Below are 9,679 nucleotides of genomic sequence, written 5' to 3'. Positions count from 1 at the left end.
TATAAACACAACAAGTACAGCTATTGATGAATGGTACACAATTCGTTCGTTGGTCGGGATATCTGCGATTGTACTACGACATACTCAAGTGAGTGTTAGTATATTTAGTGTGTTTTCTTAGGATATGAAAAATATACATTTTCCTCCTTCAGAAGTTTTATTTATAGGTTGAGTTGGGACCTCTACCCGTGTGGGTCAGACAATCAATTCATCAAGACGTATGTAGTGATCCATAATTTATGTGTAGTGATTCATAATTAGTGTGTAGTGACTTCATAATATTTCAAGAATATATTTCAAGGTGTGACTTTGACTCATTCAACTTCAGTTATAACTAACTTTTTATCACATATTTATTATGTATTAGTTATTTAATCATATGTTTGATTGTCCGAATCCGACCAAAACACAACACAATGAATTAAAAAAATTATATTCATTTATATATTATAAAATATATTAATATCTAATCGATATCACCACATTCACATATAATAGACTAACACCTAATTAACTAACTATAGAAATAAATGAAGAAGTATGTAGGGAAAGAATAGGCATGTTATGTCTATGTCCGAACCTCCATTGCTGCATGAACCACTGCTACAATAGCTAGCTGCTACACTACCGATACTAGCAGTAATTCTAATTAAGTCTTCACACACAGCTATGCTATACTGCTACTGCTACTGCTACGTAGTCTCGCACTACTTCACTCACGTGTGAGTCACTGCTGTTTTTTCCTTCTTTCTTAACATTGGGAAATGCCATTTTTGTCTACCATATGTAACCATATCTTCCCACAATCGTACTTCATTTTCGTTCTTCATCGCCTCATTATCCATTTTTCTCCATAAAAAAAGCAACTCATACCGGTCATATTATTTACTCATAAATTCGTTTTATTTCTAATTCTGTCAATAATTAATTTTTTTAATAATTTATAAAAAAACTAATACTAATAGTAAATAGTTGATCCTACCAAGTGATTATTAACATTTGTTTTACGTCTGTAAAAAGATTGACTACATATGAGTGACTGGTATGATCTTTCCGTTTCTATTAGGATCGATTAAGCATTAATTGGTTACGAGGATGTAATATTGACTTGAGTAACTTAAAAGTTATAAAATTTATTAATGGACAGTGTCAGATAAGTTACTGCTAATAAAATATATTTTTAATATTAATTTAATTTGTATCAGTTTTGGTGAATTATATTAAAAAAAAATTAAAAAAAAATGAAAAAAAATATTGTGGATGAAGGAGATAAATGTAAATGAAGAAAATGAGTTTGAATGAAAGAGATGACTAAAAGAGTGTGGATGAAGAAAATGTATGTGGATAAAGGAGATGAGTGTAGGTGAAAGAGATGATTATGAGTGAATGAAATGAGGGTGAATTAAAAGAGATGAGGATGAATAAGGGAGACACATGAACAAATTAGACAGAGATAAGAGTGTGGGTGAATGAGATGTATGGAAATATAGTGTGAGTGACAATATTTCACGTTTTAAAATTTTACAAGTAATTTAGGGTTCGTATCTAGTTGTCACACACATATTCATATTACACAAGTTAAAGCTGACTTAGCCTACGTTAATCAATGATCATAAATTTTTAAGAAGTCAAAATGGTCAAAGAAACTCAAATATATGCAAAAATAAATAAAAAAATTTGAAATTTTTTCATTTAGGTTCAACAATGATTAACCTTTCTCCTATGTATTTCCATTAACAATGAAAAATTAGGGTCTACTTAGTTCTAAAATTAAATTATTTTACAAGTATTTTTGCAAGTGTGAGTTTGGACTTTAAAAAAAAAGTGAAACTGAAATTTAGGAAAAGGTGAATTCAACAAGTGACTTTGCTCCTACATATTTTGTTCATAACAAGAAAACTGAGGATCACATCAGTTTTGGATCAAAAGACTATTTGTTGTTAATTTTATTTTTTGAAATATATATTTTTGGAATTTTTTTGTCAAAACTATTTGTTTATATTTTTATTAAATTTATTTTATTGAGAAATTTAAAATAAAAGGGGTTGCGCAGGTAAAAGAGGTGTGCAGCAAGTAAAAGAGTATTTGGGCAAGCGAAATGAGCCCAGACTTTCTTTTATAAAACGAGAGGGAGTATGAAGGTAAAAGAGGGGTGCAAAGAGAAATAGGGTAGATGGGTCACCGGAATGGGCCCAAACTCTTAAAAATGTTTTGGACATAAAGGGAGTGTGGATGCGAAAAAGGGTGCCAAAAGTACAATGCTGGCTTCGTGGGCCAAATAGGTGGTGCAAGAACTAAAACCGATAGCAGAAAGACAATTGCTTCTTGCACCCGATCAATTGTGACTGGCACCCGACATATTTTTAAAAATCCTACTATGCCCTTGTCTTCTTCACTTTTGAAAACATTGAATGGTGAGGAAGAGGAAGTTCATGGATGTTTGAAGCTTTGCTTTGAGCTGCAAAAGATGAGGTTGTGCTTCGTTCATTGTTGCTAAGTTGAGTGTAAGCTTCTTTTGCCAAGTTAATGAGGTAAGTAATCCATTTTCGTTCGTTTCTGGTTTTTGTTCGAGCTCAGCTGGTCCCAGATATCGGAATCCAGAATTCTGTTTTTATGCTTACGGATATTAATATTCGGAAGTAAAATTTTCAATACGGATATTAATATCTGGAACTGTAGATCGTTGCTTCCGGACGCTGATATCCGTAGTTCATCATTACCTTACGGATGTACATATCCGAAACTAGTTTATGCAATCCGGATATATATATATATATATCCGGAAGCTAACTGTTGATATTTTTTTTGTTATGGATTTATTTATCCGGAAGCTAAGTGTTCATTTTTTTCAACAGCCGAATGGATACAACAGAGTCATACATGGGAGTTTTAGGGGAGATTGATGTGTGGGATGGATTAGATGATGTTGATCTGGAGCAGTCAATAAGTTATAACGCATTAGATAATGAACAAAGGGCACATGAATGTAGTGAGGCATTTTCTACAAATGAGGTATGGTCAATGTTGGGTTGTGAATGTTTTTTTATGAATTATTTTTAAATTTGGCATATGTTATTGTAGGTATTTCGTGATCGAAATGAGTTGTTAAAGTGGGCGAGAAGTGTTGGCTATAGTTATGGGTTTGTTATTGTTATATTAAGGTCAGATACATGGACGGGCCAACGAGGAAGGATGACCTATGCATTGTTAGGTTGTGAGAGAGGAGGTAAATACAGACGGTATAAAAAAGAAGTAGATGTCAGTCGAACTGGAAGTAGGAAGTGTGAGTGTCCTTTCAGATTGCGAGGCAAACCAGTCAAAGGTGGTTAAGGGTGGATGGTTGAATTAATTTGTGGTTCTCACAATCATGACTTGGCAGAGACAATGGTGGGTCATCCGTATGCTAGAAGGTTAAATATAAAGGAAAAAGTTATGGTTGAGGATATGACTAAAACTTCGGTGAAGCCAAGAAATATTTTACTAACCATGAAAGAGAGAAATGAGAAGAATGTGACAACGATTAAGCAGGTTTATAATGCAATCACTGTTCACCGAAGATCACAACGAGGTCACAAAACAGAAATGCAACAACTGATGTTGTTACTAGAGCGAGACAGGTGCATTGGTGTAGGTGTGATGAGGTCTCTAATATTGTGCAAGATATATTTTGGACACACCCAGATTCAGTAAAATTGGTGAACTCATTTAATATTGTCATATTAATGGATAATACGTACAAGACGAACAAGTATAGGATGTCGTTACTTGAGGTTGTTGGGATTACGTCTACAGATTTGACTTTTTCCGTTGCATTTTGTTTACTAGCAGCAGAAAAAGAAAATAATTTTTTTTGAGCCCTTGACAGACTTAAAGGGTTGTTTTTAAGAGTTGATTCATGCCCTAGGGTGGTGGTATGTGATAGAGATGTTGCCTTAATGAATGCAATTAGAATGGTGTTTCCTGAAATTTATAATTTGCTCTGTCAGTTTCACATTGATAAAAATGTGAAAGCAAAATGTAAAATGTTGGTGCATCTAAGAGAGGCATGGGATCAAGTAATGGAAGTGTGGGGATCTGTTGTGGATTGTGATATTGTTGAGGCCTTTGAAGATCGTGTCAATGCTCTTCGAGTTGTCTGTTCTCCATGGCCTATATTTGTTGATTATGTGATGGATACATGGTTACGTCCACATAAAGAAAAATTTGTCAAAGCATGGATAGATAAGGTGATGCACTTAGGAAACACAACAAGTAACAGAGTTGAGGCGGCACACTGGAGCCTAAAGAGAGTTTTTCAGAATTCGATGGGGGATTTAAGTTTCTGATGGGATTCCATCAATAAGATGATTATTTTACAACATAATGCAATCAAAGCTTCATTCCAAAAGAGTTTGCATGTGGTTGGACTTCGGTTTAAGGTTATAGCTTACAAAAAATTGTTAGGTTTTGTGTCTAAATATGCTTTGAACCTTATTTCGGAAGAGCTTGATAGGGTTAAATCAGTGGGGTTTGATAAAAGTAGGTGTGGATGGAGTCTTACATGAACTCATGGTCTTCCTTGTGCATGTCAATTGGCTTCATTTGGTGTTGGTAGCATACCACTTAAATCAGTACATGTGATGTGGACTCGTTTAAGCTTTGAAGACATTGCAACTGAACAATCTTCATCCGAGTTGTCAATTGATAAAGAGTTTGAGGTCATCACGAAGCGGTTTAAAGAGTTGGATGTTGCAGGTAAGGTTAACATCAAAAGTAAATTGCAGGATATTGCCTTTCCAGTGGAGACATCTATTTACGCACCAGATCATAAGGTGAAAACAAAAGGTGCTGTAAAGATGTCTCGTCCTACCAAATTCATGAGATCAACTAAGCGAATCCCTTCTTATTTTGAACATGTGGATTTCTTACACTCACAACATGATAGTTGTGCAAGCAAAAAATTCTAATGAAGAAAGCTTACCAGAAATTGTACCAGCAAAATGTATTCCTTTCCTTGATTAGTTCCCTGTAGGGTATATATTGTTGATGTTGTTGACGTTAAGGCTGATGGCCATTGTGGCTACCGTGTTGTTGCTGCCCAATTGGGAATGGGAGAGGAGTCATGGGCTGTTGTTCGAATGAATATGTTAAAAGAACTAAGTGAATGGAGACAAGAATATGTTCAACTCTTTGGTGGTGATGATAGATATGAATACTTGAAGAAGTCACTTCTAGTGGAACACATGTCTATGGTACGAACCACTAATACCATTTCATTTTTACAGTGCATTTCTTTATTTAACTTTGTTTCTCAATTGTACTTGCAGGCAGGAACAGATAAGTGGATGACAATTCCAGACATGGGATATGTTATTGCAAATCGGTATAATGTCATTCTTGTTTCTTTGTCCATGTTACAATCATTGAGTATTTTTCCTTTAAGAACCCAAGCACCAAGTAACTTCTGTCATCACCGAATCATTGCAATTGGGCATGTCCACGGAAATCATTTTGTGGAGGTATAAACTAAACCAATCAAGATTTATGTGCTAAATTAAGATTTATGTACCTTATATTTATTACCTTTATAGGTCAAGCTCAAAGATGGTTGTCCAATTCCACCTACGGATATATTGTGGGCATCACTTCGTTATCTGGCGGCCCAAACTTGGTCAACATACTACACTAGCCGGATACAAGTTTATAGCCAACTAATGTCCATTAGACGATATTTGTAATCATAACATTTGTAATAGCATAATTTAGGTTTATGGATGTTTAGCGTAATTGAATGTACATTTGCAATGGTAATGTATTTAGTACATTTGAAATGGTTATGTATTAAGTACATTTGCAATGTTGAATAGATTTTGGAGTTGTCCTACACAATTAAGTGAAGTGTTTGTGGATATTAATATCCAGAACTCAAACTTTAGTCTACGGATAAAAATATCCAGAAGTCTATATGCTGTCTGCGGATAAAAATATCCGGAAGCCACATTTTAGTCTGCGGGTAAAAATATCCGGAAGTCACATTTTAGTCTGCGGATAAAAAAATCCGGAAGTGAGTGAGGTGTCTACGGATATCAATGTCCGGAAGTGAGTGAGGTGTCTACTAAAACAGAAGTAACGTGAAGCAAAAACCGATAAGGTTCAATTATAAAATCCATATTGAAACATATAGATAAGGTTCAAATACATTGTCATGGATAAAAATATTACATAAAAAGAAATCCTAATAAATCTGACATAAAAAGAAATCCTAATCAATCATTCCTACGTGCATGTCTCCTGACATAAACAGTTTTTTCATCAGTCGCTCCTCGTGCTAACATAATGGCTATTTGTACGCCTTCCGAAACAGGGCTGCCCTCCACGACATCGCCATGATCAAGTAATGGTTGCAATGTCTCGGTAATTCTACGACAAATACCCTACAAGCATGAATGACATACTATTAGAAAAAGATAATACAAATTAATACGTTAACAAAGTTAGAAGCATATCAGAGCAGGATGTGACTCCTCAGGATGACTTGGCACTGCTTCGTGACCACGTGCATCTGAGGGTACCGGTACAGGACGGTCATCCTCATCTGTATTAATCACATATGGATGTGATACAGATCTAAACCAAGCCATGTACTCTTGAACGCAAGCGTCAGGATGAGGTGCTATGGCATAGTCATGTATGACATAATCATTGAAATGTAACCATCGACGGTCCATTTCATTTGTATCCGGATGACCATGTCCAAGTACAGATGGGTTGCGAGGGATGATCTGTGTATAGCCATACTGATGCAGAACACGTTCTGGCATGGGCAACTGTGTCCAATTTCCAAGCCTCAAATAACCACAGAATAAGGAAATCCACTCGAATGGACGTTCTTCCTTATGCTCGTTGTATGGACAAAACCGAATGGAAGCTGGTGTCAATGTATCCAACTGTGATCGAACAACAACAATTGAAGTACCTTTTTCAGCATCATACAGCCTACACCGAGGTTGATCTTCAGAATACAATACTTGCATACGTCTCATCCCTATAGACCGGAAATGCTCATAAATCCACCCCTGCAACAATGTTGCATAACTAGCTAGTTGCTTTGTGTTTGCATAACTACAATCTCCTAGCTGCTCATACATGTGAGTTTGGGCAGCTGCTGCCCAAGAATATCCCCCGGTAAGCCTCAAATCAATAAAAAATCCAAGATAAAACACACTTACTGATGTAGCACTCTTGTCCGCAAAAATAGTGCAACCGACAAGGTGAAGTAAGTATGCTCTGGCAGCCACAGTCCACTGCCTCCTTGAGCATGCGTCTTCATACACATCTCTTAACCAGCTCAGGCGCACATGAGCTCCCCGGCAGTGTCTTGTTTCTTCAGATGCAAGTGCACGGTCAACACGGAGGGATTCTACCAATAAATCAGTCACCGAATCAGAATCTAAGGTTTCCTGCGTGTAAAAATGACCGACAAAGGGTAAATGTAACAAATTTGACACATCATCAAATGCAACCGGTAAATGAAAACTATTTGTCTCTGCATGTCACCTCTCTACAAAAGCACACAGCAGTCCTCGGTCTAGACTCTCATAACTAGCATGAACCATACCACCTAAGCCAGACGATTCTACAGCAGCTTCTATGCGCTCATGAGGTGCTCCTAACTTATTTATCTTCCTCCCATGTGAAACGACCTTCAGCTTACCACGATCCTACAATAATCAACATATATCATCAATAATCCGGAATACATAACAAATACAAAAATTTATTTTTCATTACTTACCAAACCATCCCATAACTGTTTGGCTACATGATGTTCATAATTAACAAGTAAGGACTTATCCAATGGCCCTCCTGGATAGCCTTCATCATCAACTTCAACTTCTTCTTGTTCAATATAATCTTCAAACTGTTCATTTGAAATTGAAGTACTAGGCCCACCCCGTTTTCTTCTAACCGATGCAGTTGGACGCACACGATCCAAATTAGAACTTCCTCTACCTCTAGTCCACACCATCTTACATTTCATAAAAGTAACATTCAATCCAACATATATAAAAAAATTATAACACATATAGTCTAAAACAGTTGTGAAAAATTTCACACTAATACGGATATTAATATCCGCAGAACAATAAAAACATTCCGGATAAAAATATCCGCAAATCAAATGTATCTTACGGATAAAAATATCCAGAACTCATTATTCAATTACGAACAAAAATATCCAGAACCCATTATTGAACTACGGACAAAAATATCCACAAGCCACTATTCAACTGCAGACAAAAATATCCAGAAGCCATTATTCAAGTGTGGATAAAATAATCCGGAAACTGGTGAAGTGCGGATATAAATATCCAGAAGCCAATATTGATCTGTGGATAAAATTATCCGGAAGTCACTATTCTACGGATAAAAAACAGCGATGAAGGGTACCTTGACTTCTTCGAAGATGAAGCTCACTCACGACGAAGCAAACGAACACTGCGAAGGTGGCTCACGGTGTTGAACGGTGGCTCACGGTGACTCCCTGCAACTTCACGGTGGTTGAAGGTGGCTGCTGCTTCACGCTCAAAGGCACAAAGGAAGAAGAACAACCCTATTTGTTGGGTGCTTACATTGGGTGCAGATCACAATTTATGTGTTTCTTAATTTCATTAAGGGTAATATGGTCTTTTCATAAATCAGATTGGGTGCCAGTCAAAAAGCATCGGGTGCAGGGAGAATCTGCCTAGTAGGAATGGCGGAGCCCGCACATGGGCCCATGTTCTCTCTGTTTTCTTTATTTTTTACGTGGATTGCATGCTAAGTTTCAATACGAAGAAAGAAAACCTTTAAGTGAGGGTGGTGGTGCAGCGACCGGAGGCGGCATTGGTGGTTGGCATTGGTGGTTGTGGGGGTGCAAAGGTGGTGGTGAGATGGTTGTAGTATAAGGTATTTTGGATTGTAAGATAATTTTGAATTTAAAAATATTTTATAAATTACACAATTTGGAATGTACCATAATAGACGGCATAATTCAATTTTTTTTTTTTATAAATTTGGAATTAATTTTTAGATTGTACAATTTAAAATGTGTTTTTTTAAACCCAATATAAATTGTACAATCCAAAACCATATTTTCAAATCCAAAAACACTTTACACAATCTACAATGCAAACAATCCAAAATATATATATATATATATATATATATATATTTATTTAGATTTCACAATTCAAAATACATAAAATCAAATTTTGTATATTTAAAATCTTGTAACCCAAAAGGTCTTTCAGACTCCACAATATGAAATTGATAAAAGAAGAATCATGGAACACTAATCAAAAAGGAAAAGCAGCAAGCTACCAACACCACCACCGACCACCCCTCACTACCAACCACCAAACCAAGAAACACCACAAAATTTGTTGTTTCTTTGGGTATGTATAAATCTCACAAGAGTATTATATATTATTCAATGCAAAGAATGACTTATATAAGACTTACAGACTCTGAAAAAACAAACTAACTGCAACTGCATATTAAATGGCACTAAACTAGGAGTAAATAATGCAACAAATAAAGACCTGTTCAGCCCTATATTTCAGGGGCCTTATTGACACGTAAATAACTAACATACCCTCCCTTAAGCTTTAGCTTATTTCAGTAACTTCAACTACACCAAGCATGTGTCTGAACTTCT

The 9,679-nt window shown here is 36.0% G+C and overlaps 1 pseudogene; it reads left to right on the top strand.

The window, feature by feature from the left end:
- Positions 1-2,859: 2,859 nt before the first annotated feature.
- On the top strand, positions 2,860-5,717 carry LOC150025967 (uncharacterized; annotated as a pseudogene).
- The last annotated feature ends 3,962 nt before the right edge of the window (positions 5,718-9,679 follow it).

This window comes from Phaseolus vulgaris, chromosome 7, assembly GCF_051622355.1.
Source record: "Phaseolus vulgaris cultivar YP4 chromosome 7, ASM5162235v1, whole genome shotgun sequence".
NCBI classification, from domain to species: Eukaryota; Viridiplantae; Streptophyta; class Magnoliopsida; order Fabales; family Fabaceae; genus Phaseolus; species Phaseolus vulgaris.
Note: the sequence above shows the minus strand (reverse complement) of the source record. Positions and strands in the feature narration are given on the sequence as shown.